At 36.8% G+C, this 25144-nt stretch overlaps 1 protein-coding gene across 5 annotated transcripts in view; it reads left to right on the top strand.

Moving 5' to 3' along the window:
- NR3C2 (nuclear receptor subfamily 3 group C member 2) overlaps positions 1–25144 on the top strand; it is a 440138-nt gene that overhangs the window by 353498 nt on the left and 61496 nt on the right. The window lies entirely within an intron of this gene.

Raw genomic sequence — 25144 nt, 5'->3', positions numbered from 1 at the left:
AATGGATTCTTCCCTGGCTTTGCATTTTTTCTTATTTTAAGTTCACATTTTAGTATTGTTTGCATGCCACATTAGCAAATTTCATTTATGTTTATATCCAGTGGTGTTTCTCTGTAATTGTAGGGTCAAGAAACACTTGAAAAGAAAAGGAGTATTTGAATTATGATAGCACCACAGCTTTGTCCTAACAGATGGCTTTCTTTAGAGGTATGAAAATGGTGGACTTGTTAGGATTGAAAGCTAAAGGGAGAAGGATTGGTGATAAAAGAAAGTGAACACAAAGGATTAAAAACAAGCAAATATCATCAATTCTGAATTTTGTACTATTTTATAACCTTATGTCAGAATGGGATTATAGCCATCAGTTGACGATTCTTATTTTTACCTGCCTTTTGGGAATTTACTGATAAGAATGATTGCTATTTACATCATATATGCTTATTCTCAAAAATATGAAATAAAGCCAGGAGGCAGCCGACTTCAACATTGGTTGTATGGTGAATGAATGAATAAGAGATAAACATATGCTGATGACTGAAATGGACATTTTCAATGAGTTTTGTTTGGCTTACAGCACAAATTAACTGCCATTGAGTAGTAAAATTTCTTAAATAGCTTCTCTAAATTGAAAGAAAAGAGTGACAGTGGTTTTATCAGTGATCATTATCATGCTTTTTATCCAACAATAGAATATCAGTGCCATCAAAATGTCATCTTTGGTGTCATTTGGTTTATTTTTATGTCCCTTTTGATTTTAATTAACATGTATTTTCCTTTCTAATTGTGCATGAAACCAAAGGCACCCAAGAACTGAATGGTATTGAATGAAATCATAAAAATTTAAGTATGTATTAAGTTTATTAACAAGTTTATTAAATGCTTACAACGTGCTAAACACAGGAGATAACAAATACAAAAGCATCCCTGTTGTTAAAAAGTTCATACTCTAATAGGTTAGATAACATATAAGAGGTTCAAGATACAAGTAGGATGGAAGGGCTTGAAAATATTGGGATGCAGTAGCAAAGAATGTGATAATATATAGTATGTGATGTCCTTTCCATCAATAAAGCCGTATCTATTTCTGATGTATCATTTGACAATGGTGAGGAGTGTTGCAGGAAGAGCTACTTTGGGAGGGTTATTAGTAGCGAAGAAAATCCTTAAAATTTTGTGAAGCTAAGAGCCAAACCTCAGTAGCTTGACAGTATTAGTCCTGTTGAAGTCTTCTTGAAGAAAACATGAAAAGATGAGGAACAGAAATATATGAAAAGTCATGATCTTTATATTTCTTTGTCTGTTTCTGAAATCAGTGGAGAAAATGTTTATTGAGTGAATGAATGAACAAATGAAGCAAGCATTTATTAAGTGCTAACTGTATAAATCACTGTGCTAAGTGCCAGGGAAGCAAAAAGGAAAGTAAGAGTCTCTGCTTTCAGATGATTTGTATGGAAGGTTTCAGTTATAAATCACATGGAAAGACCCCATGGTTCTTAGCAAAGAAGTATGATAATGATTCTTCTTGAAAGTCATTTCCACTGATAAAATCAGTTTCTGATGTGGAACCATTTGTCAGTGACAAGAACTTTCTTTTCTGGTTCTTCAGTAGCTATGACTATAGCACCTGTAAGAGCAGTTTCCTAGGCTGCATCTTCACAGAAGTTGCTCCCCAAGATGATGACTGAGGGCACTGGGCATTGCTATTTCCAGAGCTATTGGATTCAGGGTCTTGGATTGTCTCCATCACGGTTTGAGGAAAAAAGTTGGTCAAGGTTGTGGCATTTTGACGTGCCTGACAGAGGCTGGCATTTGCCCCTTTTTCAGGGTGCCCTGCTATTCCAGGGAGGCTGATTCTTCTGACCCATTAGTGGTAGCTGGTTGTTAATGCAGATCATTGGCCCATTCCCCAGAGGAGTTGCCTCCCCAGATGATCGCCATAAGGGATGGAGGAAAAACCAGACCAGTAGTCTGTGGGATTCTACCACTTCCAGGGGTCCTTGAGACTATGCACAGGTTGGTAGTAATTGTCCAGTAGCTATTGCAGGTTCTCCCTTGATTGATGACCACAATTACTGAACTTGAAGGAGATATGATGAATTGGGAGTCACTGCTATTCTCAAGGTTCTTGGGTTGAGGGGTCCAGGCTGCTTCCCAGGACCTGAGGAAATGGTGGTCAGGGTGGTGGGTGAGAGTAGTAAAGGTTTGACTTGTCTAGAACATGTTGCCTCCCATCTCTCTGGCAGGATGTTCACCTACTGCAATTGATAGAAATGGAGTAGAAGCAGAGAAAAATAGTCTAATTAGTCATCTATCCTGGCATCCCCAGCAAGGTCTCTGAATAAATTTCGGTGGGGGCAGGGAGGAATGTCCATGAATTTGGTATTTCAATATATAATTGGCTCTTTAAAAAAAAGTAATGTAGAGAGGGAGAGAAAATTAAGAACTCAAAATCTTATATAAGTGAATGTTGAAAACTAAAAATAAATGCATTAATTTTTTTAAAAAGCAGTGATGTGATATAATTATAGCTCATTAAGCTTTATTCTCAGACATTTTCAAAACACTGGAACTTAAACATATTATTGATTTTCAGATTATTTTTAAAACTCCATCTTTAGATTAAGAGAACAAAACCCAAAGTGACCTAATATAATTGACTAGATTTTCTTGGTGTTTGAGCTATTCATTGGTCATATCTGCTTACTACAACGTCTCTTCCATTTCTGTCAAATCATATCAACAAATATTTATTGAATACTTGCTATATGAAAGAAATTATATCTAACACATGCAGAATCTGGGAATGAGATGCCAGTGTGTATAGTGGTTAGAGCACCAAACTTTAAAGCCAGGTTGATGTGGGTTTAAGTCTCACCTCTGGTATAGACTGGCTCTTTGTATCTGGGCAAGTCATTTAATTAATCCCATGAATTTTCTTGGGATGAGAGCAGTATGATGTGACATTCAAAAAAGCTAACTCAATCTTAGGATGTGCTTATAGTAATATAATATCTAGAACAAAGATGTTGGGTTTTGTTCTGGAGTCTTGCATTTAGTTTTTGGAAACACATTTTAGGAAGGATATGGTGACCAGGATGATGAGGGGACTTGAATCCATTACATGCAAGGATCATTTGAAGGAAATGGTAAAAATTAGTCTAGAATAGAGAGGATTTAAAGGAAATATGATCACTTTCTTCAAATATCTGAAGTTATAGCATGCAAAAGAGGGATATGACTTAATCTTCTTGGTCCTAAAGATCAGCGCTACTGTGCTAGGGTTGACTCTACAAAAAAGACAGACTTTTAAAATCTCCTGACAATTAGTTTCATAGGCTTCCTTGAGAGTTATAGACTCTTAAACTGTGCAGACTCTTGAAGTGGAAACTTGGATGACTGCGTGTTCAAGGTGTTACAAAAAGTGATTAATCTTTTAGCTTAAGTAGGACTAAATGATCTCCAAAGGCCCTACAAAATCTTGGATTCTTTGAAGCTATGTCAAGAGCACGAAAGAATTACCTCCCCAAAATAGATAGATGAGATATTATGGGGGAAGGTACATGCCAAGGACATCATAGTCCTGTAGTCCAAAAGGACTTAGAAGATCTATATGTGTGTGCATATATACACACACACATATACATACATACATATATACATACATAAAGTGTATGTGTGGCATATATATTCACATATTTGTATATATAAAATAATGATAAATAGGATGAAGCATTCATGCTAAGATGTTTTTCAATCTACATAATTTTGCCCTTTTTTGTTTTGCTTTCTTCTACATTAAACACTAAATTTCCTTGAATTTTTGATCGTATATCCTAAAAATATTTTCTAGTTAGACTTAAAAATTTAGAAGAATAAAATGTTCTTCAAAAAAGATAAGACATCTTGGTATAGTGAGAAAAGAGTATTGAACATGGAGACAGCAGGGACCTAGGTTCAAATTCTGACTATGACACTTACAAACTGTATTACCTTAACCAACTCATTTGACATCTCTGAGGTTTTTTAATCTGTAAAATGAAGATAATAAAATTAGTATTGCATACCTCAGTATTATAAAGAAAAATGCTTTGCATATCTTAAAGGAATATACAAATATGAGTTGTTATGACCTTCAGGGAAACCTAACATTAAAATTGAAAAAATATCTGTAATTTTAAAAATAACACCTTTGTGAAACTTTGTTTCATGTGTTACGGGTCAAAACAAAACAAAAAACAATAACAAGGCTTTTAATTCCAAAACAGCTGCCCAACCTTTCCCACTATATACAGCTGTGGACCAAAACCAGCCATACAAATTTCCACTCCAAAAGACTTAATTCTTTACAGTGTTTAGAATGATTTCAATGGGGGTTTTGGTATGTTTTTGATGGAATCCCCGTCCCTTACAACTGTGGACCTATGATAATATGATATTTTCTATCATGAAATTTAAAATGAGATTATTTAACCCTTTTGTGAGAAAGTGAGAAAGGCAAGACAAATTTCTAATAATTATGAAGTTCACAAGGTTCTCAATAATGGACCAAGAAATGTCTGTTACTTCCACTCCAATATATTTGTTACTATCATAATCTTAGCCTGTGAATTCTCTGATTTATTTGGTACTTAAATTTGTATCATATTAATGAGGGTTTAGTCCATAAAGCTGAAATTAAACTTTTTTGTTTTACATGTGAACAGTGGCAAATGATTTGATAAATTTTATATTCATTCAAATAATTCTAGCACCTTTGTCCTTGATATTTTCCAATTTCTCCTTGATATTTTCATCCTGAAATAGAGTAAGGAGAATCCATGTAAACCTTTGGGAATTGGTCCCTTGCCCTCCTTAGACTTCTGCAAAATGACTCAAAGAATTATAGTGGAAACTATGTGAAAGTATATGTGCCAGTATTTTTGAGAGAGGGAGCCAATGCACAATAATTTGCAAGGCCTTTGCTTTGCCAAGTCAAAGCATACATTTGACCTTTCTTTTCATGTTTTGTGTTTTAATTCAATTCAACAAACATTTACTAAGTACCTACAGTGTACCAGACCCTATTTTAATTGCTGAGGATATGAAGATGACAAAATCTTAGTCCTTCCTTTCAAAAAAAAGTTTAAAGCATGTGTAATGCAGGAGATGGGAAACAAAGTGACTGGGGCAGTGTTGGTGACTCGTTAAAGAATCTCAGAAAAACATTCAAGGAAAGCACCAGCCACCTGGATAATAAGCATGATTTCTTACTCAAATTCAGTACCCAGAACTCAGAGAAAGTGTTTGGGGTAGGAAAGGATGAGGGGAGCACAGAGACAAAGAGCCAAGAGACAGCTGGATGCAGATGTAGTAGTGAGGCCTGGCTTGTCTTTCCCCTCTGCCCATTCTGGCCAGTGGGGCACAGCTGTCTACTTGCTGAACATTTAGTACTTGGTTTGCCCTGGCAATTGCCTTTTTGTGGAAAGTCTTCGCTAATGAGTGATACCTCAGCAAATCTTTCTGGGAATAAAACTTCTTTGTAAGGAAATACGTATTGAAAATAGCTAACAATACAAAATTTCATCAATAGATCCCTATTCCTACAGCTTGACAATCCTACCTCCTTTTCTAGTAATAAGACTCTAAGTATATTTTTAATGACACTTATTATACACAAATCATCTTGCACAATGTAGTTCAACTTTATAATGCTCCCAGGGCATCTTCCCATTGCCTCTGATTCATGGACAGCTCACAAGCAGGTACAGGTATTAAAAGATACTGAAAGAACAAGATGCCCAAAGAAGAAAGGGAAAACCTTCCCCTAGTTGTATAGCTATTTTGAGTAGGATTAGAGAGAAATGGGGATTTAAAATCTAGCAGGATAAAATGGTATGGAGGGATTTTGATCTGTAACTGAAGGAATTTATCACACTGAGGATATCAAAAATCTTTCAGTAGTACTATGAATCATATGAGACAGGCAAGCTTCTTCTGACAAAAATATCTTCAATACATCTTTTATTTACCCATTTGAAAGTAAACTGGGTGGGACAGCTAGTTGGTGCAATGGATAGAGGATGGGCCCTAGAGTCAAGAGGACTTGAGTCAAAATCTGGCCTCAGACACTTACTAATTATGTGACCCTGGGCAAGTCACTTAACCCCAATTGCCTCCAAAAGAAAAGACAGTAAACTAGGCAAAATTCTGTCATTTTTGAAATTTGTCTTCTATTGACAGTTTTCCTTCCCTACCCACTAGTGATACCTTCTTCTCCTTAGGAACTCTATACCCTTCTCCTCTCTTGTCCCCATAGAATCATAATCTTAGCATTGAAAGGGAGAACACCTAAACAACCATCCTTCCCTACTTTATAGATGAAGAAATTGAGACAGTAAGCTAAAGTGACCTGTTGAAAGGCTAGTTAGTGGCAGAGCTAAGACTAGACCCAAATGGTCTTGTGGTTTCCTGTCCAGTGTTCTTTCCATTGACACATGTTGCTTGGAGCCTAACAAAAATCTATGATTCTCTATGTTGCTTCTTTCTTCTCTTATTTTCTTCTTCTCTTCCAGCTCCTGGGGGAGATCTGGTTTGTTAACCCAAGAACATGCTCCCCTCCCCTAAGGGGAATCCAATTTAACATACATAGAACAAAGGCTTCTTAAGAGCCTAATTATCAATGTCTCATTGTGCTACAAGCACAAAGGCAAAAAGAGTCCTACTCTCAAGGAACTTATTACTGGCACATGAAGTCTTTTGTACAGACTTCAAGGAAAAGAAGGTATTGGGGAAGCTATAAGACTTTTATTTTTAATTTGCTTTATTTTTCATCTTTATGTGCCACCTAGCATCTAGCTTTGTACTACATGCATAATAGGTGCTTAATAGAGGTTTGCTGGATCTGAAGGAACAGAGTCTGATGCATCCTATTTGGAAAGCAACACTTCCCTTACCCTGGGTTTTGAGTGCCAAGGCTTAGCCTGGTTCCCATTCACAAAAGAGAGAATTTCCCTGGTGAGGAGGGGCCACAGACCTAAGGTCCTTATTCCCTTACTCCCCACAAATATTTCCACATTCACCTGAGCCTTCTTCTACCAGAGCAAGGGCAATTGTAAGAATATCCATCATTTACTCTTGTTGACTGAATGTCAGCTTCTAGGATAATTAAGTTTCAACCAGCAATGTAATCAGCATGTTAAGCTTTTTGTCACTAACAGTGAAATAAAAGTTCTTGAAAAGAATTTCAGGCATATGTAAGCAGGAAGAGGAGACTTTAAGGGGGCAGAAATACCCATTAAATCACAACTTCACCCCAGATAGACCCCTGCTCCCATCAGGGGGAAGGAAGATCAGTTATGAGCTAACCAGGCTTCAGCTATTAGGGTCCTGGCCTATTCCCAGGAATTGCTGAAGATAAAGGAATCTTGTTGCTGCCTTCTGCTAAGTCCTGCAACCCAGCTTGTGTTTATGTGAAAGTTTTCTTCCTTTCCACCGGGGATTTGATTCTATTTTAGTTGGTTTTTAATAATATTTTCATATCATAAGACCCTTTAACATGTTGGAACACATCCTTATGCCTTTTATTTTATGGCTACCATGATAATGAAGTTCTGAACAAGTAAGTGTCACTGAAATTCATTCTTTTTGTTAGACATATTAGTATATTGAAAAACATCACAACAGTATTATAAACAAGGAATTGCTAGATATTTTATGTCTTTCTTCAGAGATGAAACTAGTTGAAACTTAAAACTCCCAAGGAGGTGCCTCTAGGGGCTATATCTATTATATTAAAGTAGGGGAGGGGAAATTGGGGGAGAACCATGCAAGAAACCTTTTTCTTTAAATATTCTGCTCAAAATTAGGATACAGTGAGCTCTTCAGCTTTAGAACCTTTCTTCTATGGAACTCATAATCATTAACATATTCATATAATTATTAACTATTTCAATTTGCTTTGAAAAGATTGTCAGAGATCACTGACAGTATTCGATTTACTTATCCGTTCAAAACATATATTAGAATCTTCATGTAAGCTTATAATTAATTTTTTAAAATATACTCTCCAACAAAATCCCTATTTCTCCCTAAAAATTATTTTCAATAATGAGAAGATTCACTGTACTGCTATCTAAATCATTCTAAATATTTTGAAATTGAAAGTATATTTTAGCCTACAGTCTTTTAGCATCTCAAATATCCTTCTATAATTCCTACATTGATATTATCCTGATTCTAGAACTTGTTGGGAGAATGAAGGCAAAATCAAAATCTTTCTTGTTCTATTACTTATAGCCTTTCCTGTAGGTCTCCAAGTGTAAAGACCTCTACAGTTTTTGGAATAGAAGGCTTTTTAATTTTTATTAAGTTTTATTGATTCCTTTTGCTTGAATCATTTCCACCACCCTCCTTATCTTCCCCAATAAATACAAGGATATATTCAGAAATAAACAATATGTAAAAACATGATAGAAACCGGACTGGTAATTTCACTGATATAGGGAATCTCAACATGAGGAATCTCCTTCAACCTACTTAGCAATTGGTAGTCTTGGGGAATTTGCTAGAGCAGTGAGAGGTTAAGTATTTTGCCCAGTTTAATGGGTAGACCTGATTCAAGGCAATCCTTGGATCTTTTAGGTTAGGTGTTAGGATGAAATGAGACTCTGATGGGTCATTGTGCAGTTTAAAAACAGAGGTTTACTTAGCCATATCATGAAAACGATAATAGACAGGGATGAAATGAGATATTTGTAAAACACTTTATAGACCTTAGTATATAAATATGTAATAAACCTTAATATACATGCATATAATAATTATTTTGGCACAGCACTTAGCTTGAGTAAATTTGGCCCTCTTTACCTCAATGTGGGGGAGTGCAGCTAGCATGGATTTTGGGAAGACTTAATTTCTCAAGTTCAAATCTGGCTTCAGACACTTAACTAGCTTTGTGATCCTGGGTCAGTCACTTAACCCTGTGCAACTCAGTTTCCTCATCTGTAAGATGAGCCAGAGAAGAATGTCAGTACCTTTGCCAAGAAAAACCCAAATGGGTTCACAAAGAGTAGAACAACTGAAATGATGGAACAAACTCTGACAATCTTTGGATATCTACTTGTTCTTAAGGGTCCCCTCCTCTAAGTGGGTAATTCATTCTACGTCTGGTGGTTGTGGTCTTGTCCTTCATTCTTGAAGAGGACCATGACATCAGGGAGATGATGACATGACTTTCATTTGAATTGGATTTGAGTAAGAGAAGGCTATGCAAAGTCACCAGCCTCACCTTCTCCAGAGTCATCTGGGCCCAGTGGCGATGACTAGAGATGGCCCAGCTATTTTTGTGACTTTGTGACTAGAGACTACCAGGAATCTGGCCTTGGGGGGAGGGAACATTGAGCCTTAACACCCTGAGTCATTCAGGTATAGGGATACTTCCAAGGAAAATTAACCTAATTTGAATGAGGAGTGAATTTGGATATTGTTCTCAACACATTCAGGGACACACAGCTAGTTGAGACTATGAAAAATACAGCATCAGCAAAAATAAGGAAAAAAACAACTTTTGTTTATATCCTTTGACAATTTATCCATAGGAAATTGTTATTACTCATATATATGTATATATTATACATATATTACTCATATATATATACTCATCTACATATATATGAAGTTGTTTAGACTTTCATAGAGGTATTTGAAGCAAACCTTTCCACTTAATAGCGTCTTATAGCTTCATTGATTACATTTGTACAAAAAATTTTAATATCAAATTTACTGACTTCCTACCCATGGCTCTTAAAGATAAATATTAAAAATTAAATCAAAAGGTGCCATGTTCCCTTTTCTATTTTGTTAACGATATGATCTTCTTTATTTCAAGTTTATTGCAGTAGGTAACATAAATAACTGATATAAGCCTTTCCACTAAACTGCTTTTCAGTTTTCCCAGCAGTTCTTGTTTAATAAGATAACTGACCTAATTATTATTGGATGTTGATTTCAATTCATATATCCTCTAAGGCTGCAAAGCAACTATATAAAATGTGGCAAAACTCAACCTAACCAATGAATTTTCAATCTTTAAAGAAAAATAAGTTTTTGAATTCTTCCTGAGCAGTTTATTTATAGACACATCCTGAAAACAAAATTTTCATTCAGCTCTTGGTTGGTTTTAGAAAGGCCTATAAGGGCTGCCATATTTAAGAGTCTCAAAAACACTACATTCAGGGTACATCATCATCTTCACAGGTAGCGTTTATAAGTTTCTTTCCATTACTATTACAGTTTCACAAAGCACTTTTTGCTCTCTTTTAATCCTCATAACTACCTATAGTCGAGGTGCTTTTATTGTCACCATTTTATGGATGAGAAAGCAGACTGGGAGAGGTTAAATGACTTGCCCAGGGTCACATAGTCTGCCAGTGTCAGAGGTCAAATTCAAACTCAGTTCTTACTAAGTCTGAATGCATCATTCTCTTAGAGAAACTAGATCTTGATGCAATACTAAAAGTACATCAAATCCAAGACCTTTCAGTTCTGATTGTCACCATTCAGGGCCCCAGCTTTCACTATGACTTGTTTTGGGGAAGAAGAACAAAAAAAAACTGTTCTGTGATTTAGAGATTTTGTCCCATGAATAGCTACTGTGGAACCTTCTACCTTTAAGCTTATGTTCCCATGAACCTTTAAAAAAATTTTAAGCCATTATAGCTTAGTGATTCTTAAATCAAACCTGGTCCTCATTCTACAGGAAAAGAATAGAACTGAGTTCAAGTGGTTCCCTACTGTGTTTAGTTGTAAAAAGTAATCTGTGTTAATGAATACTGTATATTTTCCAGGTTAAACAGTGAAAATTCACCCACTTTGTCTTATGTGTCCAACAGTCTTCCATGGGATTTTCATGGAACCTGAAACCATTAAAATAATGTAATACAGAATAAGAATGCAGTTACCTTTGTATGACCCTTAGATGTTTAGCCTTTTCCCAGTGTTCTGAATTTCAGTAGGAACAATGGTGAGGGAAAAAGTACTGCAATTACTTGAATATTTAATCATTTCAGGAGTGAAGGGAGATTATTCTAAGAATTAGTGATCTTTGTATCATGGTTAAAGCATCTTATTATTACTAACATTGTCTTACCACAACCAATATTACTACAATTACAATTACTACAACTGTATTAATTTGCAGTAAGTTCATCATGTAATGGAAGAAATATGTATTATGTTACAGAATTCTGTTACAGAAATCAAAGTCATTAATTAGGGTCCACACAGTTTTTGCTTCCAGGTGGTTAGCATTCCTGCTTATCACTGTATGTTCAGTTGTATCAAACTGCAATGCCACTTGGAGTTTTCTTGACAAAGATCCTGAAGAGGTTTGCCATTTACTTCTCCAGCTCATTTTACAGATGAGGAAACTGAAGCAAACAAGGTTAAGTGACTTGCCCAGGGTCACACAGGCAGGATTTGAACTTACAAAAATGAGTCATCCCAATTCCAGGCCCAGTCACCTGGCTGCCCCAATATGCTACTCAGTGCTGTTAAATATAATTACTCATTTTGCTATAGTGTCAGTGAATCCCATTAATAGCCATTCCTCACTTTGGTTTCTGCTGGTTTATGCATTATGTCAAAACAGACCTTGAATTTATGAAATTTAAGCTGCCTAAGTTGACATACAAATACTTTACCATACTGTACATAGATTGACTAATATAACGTCTCATTAAAGTTAACCCAAAATCCCTCATGAAAGGTAACCATGTTGGCTAAAATGACTGTTGATTATGTCCAATTTATCTTGTATGTTTCTTGTTTGTACATATTTGTTTTCATGTTATCTCCCCCATTAGACTGATTGTTTGGGGTTTTTTTTTTTTTGGTCTTTCTTTGTATCCTTAGTACTTAACACATTACCTGACACTTAATTAGCACTTAATAAATGCAAAAGGTTGCAGCCAGACCAGTTTCCTCTGACAAAAAAGCCCAATAGAGATATTAATTGAAACATTGATCAATACAACCAAAAGTGAATAACAATAAATCACTTCATGCAGTGCAGGACCATACAGGAAAGCAACCAGAAGAAGGCTGTGAGTGAGGATGGGTGTGGCAAGTTTACAGAAACCAACCCAATGTCTAGTCAGTGAGGCCTGAAGGTAGCTGGATGGAGTCAGACTTATGGGTCATTGTGGAGAGAAATGAGGGGTTGGGAAAATGTCTCCTTCTGGGGGCCAGTGTCCTCTTTAGAGCCAAAGAAGGAAAGAACCAGCTTGACCTTAGAGCAACACATTCTATGAAAGTCAGAGGCTCCTCCAGGAGACTTCAAACAAGATGATCTCCAGCAAATGGTCAGAGTCTGTCAGGGCTTCTCAGATGGAACCAACTCCTAGTTGGTAATTGCTCAGATGTGGAGGGACGTTTGAGCCCTGTTGGACCACCAAGACACAGTAGTAGAAGCCAGGAATTGGCTGCAGCCACCCATCCAAGATTAGTGACAGCAACTTCCAAATTGCAGAGGAAACATGAATAGATAGGATTTTATCTACCCCATTCAAAAGCATAGGAGGATGGGAAGTCTTGCCTTGGAACAAAGTCACAATACAGAAACTGAGAGTAGGGATATGTATAACAAAGAAAACTTCAGGTACAATGAAGAAATACTATAGATTAAGAGAAGCCCAAGAAGTAAATTCAAAAGAGTAATTTCACAAAAAGTACCAAGAGAACCTCAGAGAAAAGAATGGCTTAACCCTGAGTACTACAAGAAATGAAGAGAAAAATGAAGTTTAAAAAGAAATGTGTGTAAGAGAGACACAAAACAAAAAATGAATTGGATATGAAGCTAAAGAAACCAAAAAATTTCAAATTCAAAAAACTGCAAAAACAGAATTATGAAAATCATAAAAATAGAATTATGAGAATCAAAAAAGTGGTGATAAAACCAGGACAAAACATTGACTTGATAAATACAACTAGAAGCTGTTTTTAAACTAAAAAAACAACAGATCTAATTAATTTAACTACAGAAATATCAAGGAAAAGCAAATTGCCATATTAAAAACTGAAAAAGGAGAATTCACAAAAGAAAAGGAAGAAACATGTGAGATTATTAGATGTTACTTTGTCCATCTTTGTCCATATACCAACAAAACTGATAATGAAGTTGATGAACATTTATCTAAATATCCAGATGAGCAGAAAAAGAAATAGGTATTGTAACTGACCCACACTTAGACAAAGAAGTAGAATAAGCCATAAAGGAACTCTGAAATGGAAAAACAAAACTATTAGACCAATTGGATTTACAAGTGAATTCTGTCAAACATTGAAAGAACAAATAAGGTCTTGATACCTAAACCATGGAGAGATAAAAAGAAAACTACAGGCCAATGAATATTGATGCAAAAATATTTAATAAAATATCAGCAGAGAGGTTATAGCAATATATTAAAAAGAATTAAGCCAAGAATGCAGGATTGGTTCAACATTAAATACCATATTTGTAAGAAAAAATTAAATAAACAGAATTATAATAATAGAGATACTTAAAAGTTTTGACAAAAATACGGTATGTATTTTTTTAATTAGTAAGCTCTGTGTGTGTGTGTGTCTATGTGAAAAGTTAGCATAATCTATAATGGAGAATTGTTAGAGAGCTTTCAAATAAAATGAAAGGTGAAACTAAAAAGTCTGTTGCTACCATACTACCTATAGCAAGAAGACAAGATTAAGAAGTCAAGGGAATAAGCATAGGGGGGGAAAAGTCACTGATTCATATAGTGATTCACTTAACTCCAGAAACTAAATTTTAAAAATTGAAATAACTTCAAAGCAATCAGCAGTCAGTTAACTACAACATATTGTTTAGTCTACCAAGCACTGTGCTAAATACTGTGGATTCAAAGGCAAAAACAAAACAAAACTACCTGCCCTCAAGGAGCTCACATTCTTTTTGAGGGAGATGACATGTAACTAACTACATACATATAAGATATACAGAGTAAATTGTAGATAATCCAAAAGAAGAGAATAGAAGTTGGGCATGGGGGCAGACCCAGCTATTGTAGGATCCCAGGCAATTACCACGAATAGAATTAGACAAAATAGTATCAATTCATTTGAAAGAACAAAAGCTCAAGAATTTAAAGGAAAGGACAGAGGGAATGAGCAGTACCAGATTTAAGAGTTGCAGAGTAGTAATAATCAAAACCTTTTGTTATACTGGTTAAAAAAATTTTTAAGTTAATCAATAAAATGGATTAGGTAAACAAGATACAGAAGCAATCAAACATAGTAACATAGTGTTCAGTAAACCCAAAGACCCCAACTGCTGGGGTAAGGATTCCTTCTTTTTTTTTTTCATTTTTTCAAATGCTTTATTAACTTCTGATTTACATCATTCATTTCCGCCAGATTTTGAGTTACACATGTTCTCCCCGTTTTTCCCCAACCCACTGCCCCAAAATAGTAGTCCCACAGTATGTCCCCTCCTCCAATCTTCTCTCTCCCATATCTTCTCTCATACCCCCTTTGACTTTTCCAGTAAGGCATGGTAGATCTCTATGCCCCAATGGCTGTATATCTTATTTCCCAATTACATGTAAAATAGTATATATACATACATATATTTAAACATTTGATTTTAAAACTTGAATTCCAGATTCATTCCCTTCCTCCCTTTTCACCCGCCTTTACTGGAAAGATAAGCAGTTCAGTATAGGTTGTACATGTGTAGCTTATGGAAAACATTAACATAGTTGCTATACTGTAAAAGACTGATTATATTTCACTCCCTCCTATCCCACCTCTGACTAGTTCTATTCTTTAGTTTGATCCCATCCCTTTTCAAAAGTGGGTGCTTCCAACTTCCCTCCCTCCCAGCCTACCCTCCTTTCCATCATCCCCCCTCTCATCCCCTTCCTCCCTACTCTTCTGTAGGGTGAGATACCCTATTTAGTGTGTATTTCATTCCCTCCTCGAGCCAAATTCAATGAGAATAAGGTTGACCCATTCCCTTTTGCCTTCCGATTCTTCCCCTCCATTGTAACCATTTTTCCTTGCCTCTTCTTTATAAGATAGTTTACCCCATTCTGTCTGTCCTGATCTCCTCTCATTATATTCCTCTCTCACCTCTTAATTTCACCTTTTATGTATCATCCCTTCCTATTAAATTGGTCCTGTGCCCTCTATCTATGTATATCTGTAAACATATATACACACATTCACATATATATCCATACGCATGTATACCCTCCAATATAAACATATGTGTGTGTGTATTTCCTTCAACTATTTTCATTCTGAGAAAAGTTTCATTAGTTACAATTATCGTTTTTCCATGGAGGAATGTTAACAGTTCCAATTTGATAAGTTCCTTATGGTTTCTTTTCCCTGTTTACCTTCTCATGCTTCTCTTGCTTCTTGTATCTGAATGTCAAATTTTCTTTTCAACTCTGGTTTTTTCATCAATAATGCTTGAAAGTGTGGGTAGACTCAAGATGGCGGAGTAGAAGCAGGACCTCCCCGCTGCTCTGGCTTCCACCTTCCCCAATCCATGTAAAAAGGGGACTCTAAACAAACTTTGGAGCTGCAGAACCCACAAAATGACACAGAGAAGCTAACATCCTGCTGAGGATAGCCTGGCAGGCTGGCAGGAATCAGCCAGCACAGTGCTCTGGGAGCTGAGCCCAGCCCCATGCCAAGGCTTTAGACCCAGGGTGGGCCTGAACAGCTGCTGGCTGGAGGGACACCAGATCAGCAGCAGCTGTGGCCATTTCCAGATTTATCAACACATAGTTCAGAAGGACAAAGTGAGAGGTCAGTGCAGTCTGGACTTTGGGACCCAGTAAGTGGGAGTGCATGGCTTTTGCCCCTGGGACAAGAAGAAAGTGAGAGGCCGGCACAGCCAGGCAGCGCCATGTGGCAGCTTCAGCTCCTGGCCTGCAGAGTGTAGGGGGACCAAGCACCAGTCTGAGGGGTAATCATTCTTGCTTTAACCTTCTTGGATCTGGATTGCAGTCTAGGGTGGAGGTCCTGGGGTGTGTGTCCAGCTTGCCAGAGCATGTGGAGACTTCAGAGAGGGCACCAATCTAATACCTCTGACAGCTGAGGAAACCCCAGCATTTGGGACGGAAGCTCCCCTGTGTGGTGGCAGAGTCCTACTGTGGTAAAAAGCCCAGGGGTCAAGAAATTGAGTGGCAACATGCCCAGGCAAAGGAAACAAAGCAAACAGAAGAACCCAACATCAAACTCCTATTTTGGGGACAAAAAGGAGCAAAGCATGGAACAGGAGGAAGAAAGTGAAGTCAGAAGACCTGCACCAAAAACATCAAAGGAAAATATGAGCTGGTTACAGGCCATAGAGGACTTTAAGAAGCAAACAAGAGAAGTAGAGGAAAAATTGGGAAGAGAAAGGAGAACAATGGAAGAAAATTGTGAAATGAGAGTCAACAGCCTGACTGAGAAAAATCACACCTTAAAAAACAGACTAACTCAAATGGCAAAAGAGACTCAAAAAGGCAATGAGGAGAAGAATGCCTTAAAAAGCCAAATTTGCCAGAAAAAGAATCTCAAAAGCTCAATGTGGAGAATCATTGCTTCAGAATTAGATTGGAGAAAATGGAAGCTAATGACTTTATGAGAAATCAAGATGCTGTTAAACAGATCCAAATAAATGAAAGAATAGAAGGCAATGTGAAATATCTCATTGGAAAAACCACTGACCTGGAAAATAGATCTAGGAGAGATGATTTAAAAATTATTGTACAACCTGAAAGCCATAATCAAAGTAAGAACCTAGAAATCATCCTCCAGGAAGTTCTCAAAGAAAACTGCCCTGATGGTTTAGAACCAGAGGGCAAAATAGAGGTTGAAAGAATCTACCAATCACCTCCTGAAAAAGATCCCAAAAAGAAAACTCTTAGGAATATTATAGCCAGGTTCCAGAATTCCCAGATTAAGGAGAGAATATCACAAGCAGCCAGGAAGAAACAATTTGAATATTGTGGAAACACAATCAGGATAACCCAGGATTTGGCAGCTTCTACACTGAGGGATTGAAGGGCTTGGAATATGATATTCCCGAGGTCAAAGGACCTGGGATTAAAACAAAGAGTCACCTGCCCAGCAAAACTGAGTATCATGTTTCAGGGGAAAATATGATCATTCAATGGAATAGAGGACTTTCAAGCATTCTTGCTGAAAAAACCAGAGTTGAATAGAAAATTTGACATTCAGATACAAGAAGCAAGAGAAGCATGAGAAGGTAAGCAGGGAAAAGAAATCATGAGGAACTTATCAGAGTTGAACTATTAACATTCCTCCATGGAAAAACGATAATTGTAACTGATGAAACTTTTCTCAGTAGTTGAAGGGAATAGAAATATGTATGTATGTATGTGTGTGTGTGTATATATGTGTGTGTGTGTGTGTGTCTATGTCTGTATATGAGCGTATATGGGCATATGAATACATGTGTGAATGTGTGTATATATGTTTACAGATATACATAGAGAGCACAGGACCAATTTAACAGGAAGGGATGATACTTAAAAGGTGAAATTAAGAGGTGAGAGAGAAATATAATGAGAGGAGATGGGGAGAGACAGAATGGGGTAAACTATCTCATATAGAAGAGACAAGGGAAAATGGTTACAATGGAGTGGAAGAATAGGAAGGCAAAAAGGAATGGGTCAACCTTATTCCCATTGAATTTGACTTGAGGAGGGAATGAAATACACACTAAATAGGGTATCTCACCCTTCAGGAAAGTGGGGGGGAGGGAATGAGAGAGGGGTTGATGGAAGGGAGGGCAGGCTGGGGGGGAGGGAAGTTGGAAGCACCCACTTGAAAAGGGACGGAATCAAAGTAGAGAATAGAACAAGTGGGAGGTGGGATAGGAGGGAGGGAAATATAGTCAGTCTTTTACAACAAATCTAATATGTTATTGTTTTGCATTAGCCACACATGTACAAACTATACTAAATTGCTTATCTTACCAGTAAGGGTGGGTGACAAGGGAGGAAGGGAATGAATCTAGAATTCTTAGTTTTAAAATGAAATACTCAAATATATATAATATTATATACTATTATTAATACTATTTTACATATAATTGGGAAATAAGATATACAGGCACTGGGGCATAGAGATCCACTGGAAAAGTCGAAAGGGATATGGGAGAAATTATGGGAGAGAGTAAATTGGCAGAGGGGATATCATGTGGGACTGCTATTTTGGGGCGGTGGGTAGGGGGAAAATGGGGAGAAAATTTGTAACTCAACATCTTGTGGAAATGAATGAGGTAAACCAGAAGTTAATAAAGCATTTGAAAAATTAAAAAAAATAAATATTTTTGTAAAAAAAAAGAATGCTTGAAAGTCCTCTATTCCACTGAATAACCATATTTTCCCCTGAAATATGCTACTCAGTTTTCTGGGTAGGTGATTTTTGGTTTTAATCCCAGCTCCTTTCACCTCCAGAATATTATATTCCAAGCCCTTCAATACCTCAATGTAGAAGTTGCCAGATCCTGGTTTATCCTGATTGTATTTCCACAGTATTCAAATTGTTTCTTCCTGGCTGCTTGTAGTGTTCTCTCCTTCATCTGGGAATTCTGGAACCTGGCTATAATATTCCTAAGAGTTTTGTTTTTGGGATCTTTTTCAGGAGGTGATCGGTAGATTCTTTCAACCTCTATTTTGCCCTCTGGTTCTAAAACATCAGGGCAATTTTCCTTGAGAATTTCTTGGAGGATGATTTCTAGGTTCTTTCTTTGATCATGGATTTCAGTAGTCCAATAAATTTTAAATTATCTCTCCTGGATCTATTTTCCAGGATTAGTGGTTTTTCCAATGAGATATTTCACATTGCCTCCTATTCTTTCATTTGTTTGGATCTGTTTAACAGCATCTTGGTTTCTCATAAAGTCATTAGCTTCCATTTGCTCCAATCTAATTCTGAAGGAATGATTCTCCTCATTGAGCTTTTGAGATTCTTTTTCCATCTGGCAAATTTGGCTTTTTAAGGCATTCTTCTCCTCATTGCCTTTTTGAGCCTCTTTTGCCTTTTGAGTTAGTCTGTTTTTTAAGGTGTGATTTTCCTTAGGCTGTTGACTCTCATTTCATAATTTTCTTCCATTGTCCTCATTTCTCTTCCCAGTTTTTCCTCTACTTCTCTTATTTGCTTCATGAGGTCCTTTATGGCCTGTAACCAGCTCGTATTTTTCTTTGGAGCTTTGTTGCAAGAGTTCTGACTTCACTTTCTTCCTCCTGTTCCATGCTTTGCTCCTTTTTGTCCCCAAAATAGGAGTTTAATGTTGGGTTCTTCTGTTTGCTTTGTTTCCTTTGCCTGGGCATGTTGCCACTCAATTTCTTGACCCCTGGGCTTTTTTGCCACAATAGGACTCTGCCACCACACAGGGGAGCTTCTCTCCCAAATTCTGGGGTTTTCTCAGCTGCCGGAGATATTAGTTGGGAGCCCTTGCTGAAGCCTCCACACGCTCTGGCAAGCTGGACACACACCCCAGAACCTCTACCCTAGACCACAATCCTGATCCAAGCAGATTAAAGCAAGAGTGATTACCCCTCAGACTCGTGCTTGGTCCACCTACACTCTGCAAGCCAGGAGCTGAAGCTGCCATGGCTACACCTCACCCCTCAGCGGTTTCTTGCCCCAGAGGCAAAAGCCGAGGCACTCCCAACTACTGAGTCCCAGAGTCCATACTGCCCTGACCTCTCACTTGTCCTTCACATCTATGTGTTGATAAATCTGGAAATGACCACTGCTGCTGATCTGCAGTCCCTCCAGGTAGTGGCTGGTCAGGCCCGCCCTGGGGCTAAAACCTTGGTGTGGAGCTGGGTTCAGCTCCCAGAGCACTGTGCTGAATGATTCCTGCTGGGCTGCTGGGCTGTCCTCAGCAGGAGGTTACTTCTCTGTGTCATTTTGTGGGTTCTGTAGCTCCAAAGTTTGTTTAGAGTCCCCTTTTACATGAATTGGGGAAGGTGGAAGCCAGGAGCCATGGGGAGGACCTCCTTCTACCAGAATTCATTCTTTGATCAACCTTCTGGGGAACACTATAAAGCAATCTTTCAGAAATTAGATTTAGAGCAAGATGTCACCCAATGGTCTACAATTGGTTCCAAATGCACACCTAAACAATTTATTTTTCCTTTTGGAGGGCAATTGGGGTTAAGTAATTTGCCTAAGGTTACACGGCTAGTTTTTGTGTGGGTGTTAATTGTCTGAGGCCGGAACCGAACATGGGTCTTCCTGATTCTGAGGCCAGTGCTTAACTGGCTGCCCCTTAACAAAATTTTTAAAAGTCTTATAAACAAATTAGAGAAACAACTATGGATAGGGGGAGAAATCTTGACCAAACAAAGGATATAGATGGTTCTATGTGATAAAATGGGCAAATCTGATAACATAAAATTGAAAAACTTTGGCACTAAATCAATGCTGTTAGAATGTGAATGGGAACAGTTGGGAAAGAAAGTTTTCATAACAAAACTCTCAAAAAGGTTGTATACAAGATAGAGGATTGAAAGTATCATAAGTATTGATTGATTGGTTCATAGATTCCTGTGATATACATAACCCTGTTGGGAAACAAATATGTGATATTTTCACAAAATGTCTTTGAGGTTAAGTATATTTCCTTAATAAAATGGATTTAATATTGCACATTTCTGCTAAAAGAGGAAAAATAAGATGCAAAGAGTATTGCAATGTGTGATTAACTCTTAATCACATGGTATGTCCAGTAGAATACTTAAGGCTTCTCCAAATATTTAATGATGCTAGATAACTTTTAATACCTTAAAAATAAAATAGAAACAAATACAAGACTTCAAATGGAATGTACTCTTTAACTATATTTGTATTTATTTCATCAAGATTTTGTAGCAGTCACTTAGGGAATCTATCCAAGCTTTATTGTGGATAGGTAGATAAAGATAACCCTCCATTTAGAGGAAAAAATTAAAATTTATAAAGAATAAAAGATGTATTCTCATTGAAAGATGTATCCTTGATGCCAGGATACCTTTTTAAGGAAACTGTGATTAAGTTCTGAATGACCTTGACCACTTTATCTTAAAGATAAAATGAAATAAAAGGTAAATAAAAGGAGTCCATCAAATGCCTTTTATATAATTTGTTTCATTATTTATCACTTAATATACTGTGAATTGATGGAGAGGAATTTATTTTTCTTAAATTATTCATGTTGTCTAAGTTTCTACCAAGATAAGGGAAAGTTAGTAGAAAAAGGAGTAACCAATTAGAAAAAGATTTCTACACACATACTTACATACTGATGCGATCGAGCCTGGACTTGTGATTTCACTGGTGTAGGCAGCCCTGGATGCAGAAACTCCCTCTACCAAGGTAAGTTGGCACCATTTCTATAATTTATAGTCTTAAAAAGTTGCCTATAGTAGAGCCCTAAGAGCATAAAAGATTTGTCCAGAGTCACACGGTGAATGTGTGAGAGATAGGTCCTGAACCCAGATCTTTCTAACTCTGAGGCTGATTCTTCATTGCACCATGTCCCCTTTTACAGGTTTATAACTAAATCAAGATGATCTAGGTGGTATTGTGTCTTTATAACCATGAAAAAGAAAATTAAACTGAATAACTTTACTGATCATCACATGGTAATTTACAGTTTGTCAAAGTTATGTCTCTCTCCCCTACCCTCAAGCCCCCTATACTTAAGCCTTTTGAGATAGGTAACTGCTTCGACTATCTCAGGTGGCATTGTAAGTGGCATTGTGCATAAAGAACCAGCCTGGAGTCAAGAAGACTCATCTTCCTGAGTTTAAATCTAGCCTCAGATGCTTACTAACTGTGTGACCCAGGGCAAGTCAGTTAACCTTGTTTGCCTCACTTTCTTCATCTGTAACAAGCTGGAGAAGGAAATGGCAAATCATTTGCATTCTTTGCCAAGAAAACCCCAAATGGGTTCACAAAAATTTGTACATCACTGAAACGACTCAGCAACAACAAAGAGAATTAAAGAATTCACTGAGTGTCTATGAAAAGTAGTTAACCATTTAATTGGCATTTCAAAAGTAAATTCATAAAATATTAAGGACCTAATATTTTGAAGAAACTTTTGTAGTGCAATAAAAAAGTGTTGGATTGGAGTCAGAAGGTCTGGGTTTGAATTCCTGCTCTTTTATTTGCTCCGTATGTGACCTTGGGCAAATCATTTAAACCTCTATGAATGTCAGTGTACCTCATCTTTAAAATGAGGAGGCTGAAGGAAATTATCTCTGAGGTCCCTTCCCGCTAAAGACCTGCTAAAGACTGTGCAATGTGTGGTAAAATCACATGTGGGCAAAATGTCATTTAAGAGTTAAAAATATGTGGTGAAGATTGAAAGTGCTGTAGAAGTTCAGAAAGGGAGAAAGTACTACAGGTGTGAGCAGTTAGATGAGGCAGGGAGCAGGTGGATTGCATAAGCAGAGTGGTAGGGGGAGTACATTCTAGGCAGGGCTATCTTATGAGCAATAGCACCCAGAAAGGAGGAATATGATAGCTAAGCAAATTACACATTGTAGGTCCTAAATGAATAATTATTTAAATCAAGTAACACTGAAGACTTGTCCTAGGAAGCAGTGGCAGGAAGCTTATTGATATATAAACACTACAGAGCTCACTCTCTGTCTAGATAGATAGATAATGTATATATGTGTGTATATATACACATATGTGTATGTGTACATGTATATAGACCTCACTTTGAAATTTGAGGGTTGTTTTCTTTCTTTTTCCATTCCCCCTCATTTTCTCCTTCGGTGTCTATCTTCCTCTCTGGGGCTACAGAATTCTCCCAAACTTCTTTCTCTGTCCATTTGCTTTCTCTTTCATATCTCATCTCTTTTTCTTTTCCTTTACCTCTTTTTCTTTCTTATTCCTGTCCCTATTTCTGTCCTTAGCATTGAACTGTAGTATATTTTCAAATGATTTTTGCATTTATTTGGTACTTTTCCACATTGTTTAATGTCTCTCCAGAAAAAAGAAAAAACTTGATAGTCTAGTCTCTTTAAAACTAGTCTCTTTAGAACAACTAAGTAAAGTTGCCTTTGCCTTAGGGGAAGACCTTCTGGAGAAAAAAAAAAGTCCACTATCCCTGCTCTATTTATTTACTTCACATAGCTGAAATTTCTGTTTCATAAGTGAGGCTCTAAAAGAGTGAGTATTTATTATCTTCATAATTACTCTTGGCTGCCTTTGTTTCAGAAGATACTATTGTTGATAGGAAGCATGTTATCCTTAGAATTTGAACTGAGTATTTGAAGTGATTTTCTTTTTCCTAGCTCCATTTTCTCTGACACAAGCAAAATATTCAGCAGAGGATTAGTTTATAGAAGTTCAGAATGTACCATGGAGAGAGAAAAATAATATGAATTTATTAAACACTTACTATATTTATGGCATTAGATACAAATATGAGCAAAGAAGACAGTCCTCAAACCCTAATCCATATCTTAATGGAGGAAGACAACACATAAAGAAGAGATGGGAAGAGTGAGGTAAGGGTACCCAGGAGTCAAAGAGAGAGAGACAGACAGACAAGAAAGAGGAGAAAAGAAGAAGAGAAGGAGGAGAGACACCAAATATAAGTGAAGGCAACATTTTATAGAGGAAATACGGTATAGTAGATAGGGCATTGAACTTAAGAGTCAGGAAGACTGGCTTCAAATATTGACTCAGATGCTTACCCTGGGCAAATCATTTATCCTCTGTGCCTCAGTTTCCTAAGCTATAAAATAAGATGTTTGGACTTGATAGCATTCTAAGTTACTGTCCTTGTTTGTGTCTGTGATCTGTGAATGTAATTGCAAATCAAAGGCAGCTAGCACATATAGCTGAAAGGATTATACATTTATTGGTTAGAGAAAAAATAAGTCTAGTGTTACTAACCCAACAACCTTATGATAATGAAACAACCTAAGGATTTGAGGATGGGAAAGGGGTGATCGAGTCTTTTCCTCAACTAAATTTACTGGCCATTTCTTCTCAGCACGTGAAGTTTTAGAAGAGTTTAGCAGAGAAATAGAACAGATATTTGTATGTTCATTTTAAATATTACTCAATTTATGCCTGCATATTTGGAGGGGTTTGATACAGTGATGTTTCAACGCTATCAAAAGGTAGAAATTAGATGACTTGAAGGTGTGAGGGAGTAGTTATAGTTTAGGTCCTGAAGAATGGCAAGCGATATAATTGTTCACAGTGGGTTAAAAGAGGTCTGCTTTGTGGTGGATGATTATCAAAATCTGTGACACAAAGGGTTCTGTTTGGAGTTTCCCAAATTAGTGTATGAAATCATCCTTTCTAGATTTAAGCAGAAATTTATAAACTTTAAGTTACTGTGATTTTAAAAGCTTTTAAGAGGTATAACTCAAATTAAAAAAAAAACTATACATGAATAAATTTAGAAAGTGAGACTATGATCCCTAATTGATATAGTCTTCTTAGAATGAACCAATCATCTGATCTTAAGAAGAGGAATTATAAATTTGTGAAAATAACCACATTCCTTAACCTCCTTCCCTGCCACCACCTCCCTACTAACTGCTGACATCTGAGATGTAGTAAATGATAGAGTAAAAGCACTTCTTTGGTATAACCTAAAACCAAATTCCAAATTAAATTCCAAGAAATTAGAATTAGTACTAGGAAGAAATTAACTGTTACATTTTGAGGCATTATTAGGCATTATTTGTAATTTATTGAAAACTTATTTACTTTTATCCTTTCTAATAATAGCAGTCTGTTTCTCTGTATCAGGTAATTATTCAAAGAAACTAATGATAAGCCTTGTACTTATTTCAGAAATACCATGTTAAGGACCCTTTAAAATGCCCATCTTTACCAGTGAGACAGTCAACAGAAATTAAATAATGTACTTAGCTGTAGAAAGCAAGAATTAGAATAGCTCCATGTTTCCGTGTCTCCTCATGAGCTACTTACTCACTGAAAGAGAAAGAAAACTGCCGTCATTTCTCAAACTCTAGTTCTAGTATAAGATGAAATAAGAATCAAGACAGGAAGTGTGACAGTGAGAAATGGCATTCTCTGAGGGAGGAATTACCATATATATATATATATATATATATATATATATATATATATATATATA

Source organism: Petaurus breviceps, unplaced genomic scaffold (genome assembly GCF_028583685.1).
Source record: "Petaurus breviceps papuanus isolate PSGF00001 unplaced genomic scaffold, PetGlider_PUasm1.0 76, whole genome shotgun sequence".
NCBI classification, from domain to species: Eukaryota; Metazoa; Chordata; class Mammalia; order Diprotodontia; family Petauridae; genus Petaurus; species Petaurus breviceps.
Note: the sequence above shows the minus strand (reverse complement) of the source record. Positions and strands in the feature narration are given on the sequence as shown.